Raw genomic sequence first — 6,000 nt, 5'->3', positions numbered from 1 at the left:
TGGGCCTACCTGATAGACCTTTTTTTTGGCAGACATTTTGACATGTCATAATAGCAAAAGCACAAGTGTATTTCATAACAGTAATGATAGCTGCATTCCACTTAAAGGAAGCCCTGGTGCTGTGCATGCTGGCTGACTAGAGTAGCTTACTGGTACAACTAATGGAACTAAGGCCCGTTTCCACTGAAGAAGTTCCTGGTACTATTTGGGGGGCAGGAATTTTACAGGAACGTTCTCTCACTCGGCCCTCTCAACCGCCGTGTCTCCACTGAGAGGGCGGAGTAGGAGGGCTCTGGATGTGACGTAATCGTTGCGTGACCATTTTGACCGGGGCGACGAGTTTTAAAAATGCCGGCTATTTTGTCGCTTTCTGTTGACATCACATCCCGCCTCGAGTACATGCAATCAACACCAAGTAAACCCCAAGTCCCACCCAGGAGTTTTTCGGGGCCATTCTGAGTACCTACTCCGAGGCAGGGACTTGTAAAAGTTCCGGAACTCTGTCCTTCGGGGGTGGTTCCTGCGGTGGAGGCTAGGGATGTAACGATATGGAAAATTTGATATCTCGATTATAGTGACCAAATTATCACGGTAAACAATAATATCACAATATTTTTTTAAGCGCTGTAAAATGTCCAAAAATAGATATATTGAAATAACTTCACTAAATCTTGTAACTTCCTTATCATACTAAAATGTTAGCAGCCAAACCTTATATTAAAATGAAACTTTCACATTAAAGGGGCAAGAGATTGGCACAGCAACAGAAAATTTTATTTTAAATGAACAAAATATGTAAACACATTACAGGAACAAAGCTTATTTGTCTGGTGCATTTTAACAGTCAGCAAAATATGTAAATAATTTATATATTATTTATTTATTAGAAACATTTATTTGAAACACTTAGCAACATAGCTGCTAATATGGCTATTAGCTACACAGCTAGTATCAGCCCCTAAGTGTCTTAAACAAAAACGGAAAACCTAGTCGCCGTTTAGGAGGACAGATATGGCTCAAATGTCCCGTATACATTGAGAGTTATACATTATGACAATCTTAGTAAAACCGAAGTCCCTCACACAATAACTGACATTTGCATAGCATAACTTGCATTGGCTGTAAAGCTGTGGATGACGGTCACGGAGATGAGCCAGCAGATTTGTAGCGTTGCTACCCTTCGTAGCAACTTTCTTACTGCATTTTCTTCACACAGGATAGTTGTCCTCCACCAGCTGTCCCTCGGCATTCTTCAGAAAGCCAAAGTACGCCCAGACCTCAGACTCTGTGCGTTTAGTTGGGGGGAAAATGTCCTGAGTGCCGCTATCACCACCTTCCGCCATGTTTCATTCTTTGTGTTTACACATGCTACGCATTCACGCAGCGTCTGCATCGCGAGACTTGAATGAGGCTGTTATTACATATCCTGATAATCCACCACGATAATGCAATTAATTTAAACATAAACGGCAATTCTTACCGTGTAAAAATTAACCGAGATTTACCGTAGTATCTGTAATCGTTACATCCCTGGTGGAGACACGCACCAACGGCCCTGGCCCCATAAAATTACCCCGAAGTTCCTGCGGTGGAAACAGGTCTTAAGGTATTGTTCGTATCATTAGTTTCACCTGTGCTTTTTCTACTATGACAAGTCAAAATGTCTGAAGACCTATTGTAAAGACAGTGATTGACAGGAAGTTTCAGCTACATTACAGGTGAGGCTTACACCGCAGTAGTGTTAGCATCAGGTGGGAGAGACCACTGTGCACCCCACAGCTTTAGCCTGAGGTGAGAAAGAGTCCAGGATCTCGACCCCTGACAGCATCAGCGTCAGGTGAGGGAGAGCCTGGTGTGACTCCGACAGCTTGACAGCGTTGTGACACATTATATGGTAATCTGTGTCGAGTATTGTAAAGTGGTCTGTTAGATTCCATTGTGCATTAATGATAAGTATGCTCACTATAACAGATGTCAAGATTCACCTGCTCTGTGCTGCAAGAAAGGTATACGGTTAGGGGATGTAGATCAGTAGAATAGTTCCTACATGCAACTGCTCACAACAAGGTCTGTGGATTTGTTTTTTTAAAGGTATTTTTGACTTTGTAACGTAAATGAGTTTGAGCACCACAAGCCAAGTGCCACCTAGTTCTATTATATTCAAGAGAAGGCAAATTTCTCCAACACTCGTCAACTCACACCAAAACAATTTAGACTGATAAATAGCACTATGAGTAAAGGAAAAAATATGTATTTTGGATTCTGGGGTAAACTGTAGCACATCCGTCCTCAAAGTATTTCCCACATCATATAAATCACATTTGTCGCAGTGATTCAAACACAACACTATTTGGGTGCACCATTTCGGTGAATTAGAAAATCCTGAACAATCACATATTGTATTATACTGGAGGTAAAATATGGTCTTGTCTGGCTCTGATACCTTCAGATGGTTGCAATAATTAGCTGCCCCACTTCATCCTCATTATACCAGCAGCACCAAAACACTTTGCTCTCATTAGGGCCGAGCCATTGTCCGTCAGCAGTTAGCAACCATTTTGCCTTCCCCATTACAACACAAAGAGAGGGGAGGTAAAACAGTTTACCCACAAATCTCCCTCTGTGTGCCCACTGGTTCACTCCACCTATTCAGGCAGGGAAGTAAAGACCATCTGCTCATTTTATACAACTCCAGTCTCAAAACACTCACTAATACACATTCACAGATTCTATTGCCATCAGCCAGCAGATTATTTGACCAAACACCCACCTAAACTCGCTCCAAAACACATCTCAAAGAAGGCCAAGGTTGATCAAGCCAAGGCTGTGGAAGGTGGCCATAGCTATGAATGTGTGAGTCAGTGAGTCTTCGTCTCCTACTGGCGGGAGATGAATGGCAGCAACCAAAGGAGAAGTTGGATTGGGCGCAAGCTGAGGCGATACAGCCACAGGAGTAGCCACTGGTAAAAAAGATGGGCAGCTGCTCTTCGGTCCTCCCGTAGCCAGACATGAAAAGGCCAAAATATAAACACAGCTAATGAGCCAGCATGCTACAGCGGCTAAAATCAGTTTTTCAATTGTATAGATGGTAAAAAAACCAAATTGTTTTGTTGCTGTATAGATCTGACGAACCCCGATCCATCCAACATAGATCCACTCCGCCATGTCCCTGTCTTAGGCAGAAGTTAGACTCAGTGATTGTGGGAGTGTCGTGGATCTAGTGCTTTTACACCTCGGACTTCTTTGGGCACTTTAACACTTGGGCCTGTTCGACGGTACACCATGTGGGGCCAAACAAGCACACATTAATCTGCGCTTTGTATGAATATTCAGATACAGCTGTCTGTGACACGGAGATAGCAGCTGGTGTGCTTGGGCCCCACAGATATCCCAGTGCCATGCCTGGACAGAAGCCTCTGCATCTGGGCCAAGACAGGCCCACCCGGCCCTGGCAGGCCCATCCGGGCCCAGAATCTCCCCAAATCCCACCGGTGACACCCTCTACACAGGGGTGGTCTACGACTCAATAAACACCTTCAGCAGCCTGCAGCAGATACATGATGACACTTTCAGTATGTCGCTACGATGGTGATGAAGTAGCTGGATAAATGGCTATTGATTTAAATATCTCAGGCATCAAACCTTTGATTAAAAAAATGGCACAGATTTTACTTTCTAAAAATTTAAGTGATTTAAAGGGCTTTAAAAAATTCCTCCATTATCATTTCAGGCTTATAGTTCCATAAATACATGAAATGCATATTGTCAACAAGGTGGTTTCTATATTACTGCAGTAACAAGAATGTGTTAAAACAGATGGCATTGCTTTGTGTGTCACATTTAATCCACCATTTACGCCTCATTTCCACATGGCCCTGTGCACATATGCAAGACAACCTCAGGTCCTTTCATTCCTATGAGAACTTCCGTGATCACTTATGTGTTTGTGAAACTCCTTTTTGCCTTGTTTTTTTATTTCTTCGGTCTGGAATTTGCTGTGAATATGCTGGAAACTGAACTTTAGTGGCAGATTTCCTACAGACCGTTTGCACTGTACCACAGGAAGTTAGCATAAAAACAAATACATTAACACACTGATGAATGTAATACAGCTCGATTTGTACATCTTTTTTTTTTTTACTCACTGAAAAGTTCGATGGCATGTTTAGCTGTCTAACTTACAGAGTGCATGAACGGTGAATTATTCACCTTCAAACAAAATATTTCAGAAATATAGCTACACGCCTGACAGGCCAACCTCCCAACTTTTTTTTTTTTTGGCCATTTTGCCTTTAATGGACAGGACAAGTGGGTCTGCTCTACCACTAAGCCACCGATGCCCCGCCAACCTCCCAACTTAAATGAGATTTATACTTGTGCAGCAGACCCTATGCTGTAACCTACACATGTGGCCTAAGCCGTTGTAAGCATTTATACGTGTGCAGGGGTGTGTCTCTGTCACTGCAGTTACACCTCCAAAACACTAGTTGGCAGTGGGATTTCTGTGAAGTGCTGTTAAGATTAGTTGATTAAAAGCACACCCAAAACACACATTAGGCATAGCTTAATAGCAACAATTTTAAGCACAAGTACACAAATCTGCTTCACTACAACTCCCAGGATTCACAGATAAAGCATTTTTTTGCTGGACACATTTTCCCCACGAATATAACATGCTAATGTTTTTAACACAAGCCTGTGGCATTTTACATTGTATAAGTTAGCCTAGCAAGGAGCAGAGATTTCCTTTTCCACTTAAAATGCTATTTTTGTGGAGGCTTTATTGTCTTCACAATTTATTGTTACTTATCTGTGAAATTAAAGTAACTAAAAGCTTGGTGTCCACTGAGGGAAATGGTTTCAGCTTACAAAAATAGACAGGAGGTCTGCGTCACCGCAACGTGTAGTTACATTTCTGGGGGGGTTGCAAGTCAGGCTACAGCGTAGGGTACAGCATTGATTCAGCGCAGAAGTATAAATTCCGCCTAAGGGTGCATTCTTAATCGCATTGTTTTCTTTTCACTTTTAGTAGGTACCGCAGCTGCCCTTAAAAGTTGTGCACCGTTACACACTGTATGCACACAATTGGGACATACTACTTTCTGAACTTTGACCCTCTTGCTTTTATATATGATACCTTAGAGATAAAAACCAATGCCAATTACTGAGTTTGTCAGAGATGGAGAGCTCTGCGGTTGTTACATTGTAGTGTTTGTAGTTTGACTTAAAAGTTATAACTGCACAGATTGTAGATTCTTATGTGATATATTTTCAACAGTGAAATGACACCTGCAGTTCTCTGTCCTGTTATTTTCACAGTTCTAATATCCGTTTGTTGTTTGTGATATTCATGATTATTTTGTTCACTTAAACAATGAATGTTCCGATCATTACTATTCAGCTGGTCGTCAGTTACTTGTATGCGGTGTCAATCAGCTGTCAGTTGTTTGTGGCTCAGTCGATGTGAAGTATCGTCCACTGTGCAGAGGGTTGTGGGTCAGAATAACCAGAAAAGCATGCTGGCCTGCATACTGTAAATTGGACCGGATGTAGTAGAACATCCTGGTATTTCTGGCATACTGCATTTCACATACTGTGTATTGGGACATACTGAATCTTTTTTTGACATACTATATAGTATGGTAGTATGGGTATTGGAACCCACAGTTCTCTGTCATTATTTTTGTGTATGTGCTTCTCTATTCGCATGTTCCACAAGACTGGATAATGAAAAATACTAACAATTTGTTTTTCTGCCATTTTATTTTTATTCATTTGTGAAGACATGCATTTCCTTGCATTTGACACTTGGGGTTTTCTCTGTATTTTATATGGAAATACGGACACAACACAAAATTGTGAGAAACAAGACGTTAAGGCTTTTGTTGAGCACTCTTGACAAAGCAGCACTTAAGTAGATCATATAGACAGGGGTCTGTACTTCAGCCACTCATGGGGCACAGGGCAGAAAATGTGACACCTGACTGTTTTGGAACGCTG

Source organism: Epinephelus fuscoguttatus, linkage group LG14 (assembly GCF_011397635.1).
Source record: "Epinephelus fuscoguttatus linkage group LG14, E.fuscoguttatus.final_Chr_v1".
Taxonomy (NCBI): Eukaryota; Metazoa; Chordata; class Actinopteri; order Perciformes; family Serranidae; genus Epinephelus; species Epinephelus fuscoguttatus.
The sequence above is the reverse complement of the archived record's forward strand: the minus strand, read 5'-3'. Positions refer to the sequence as shown.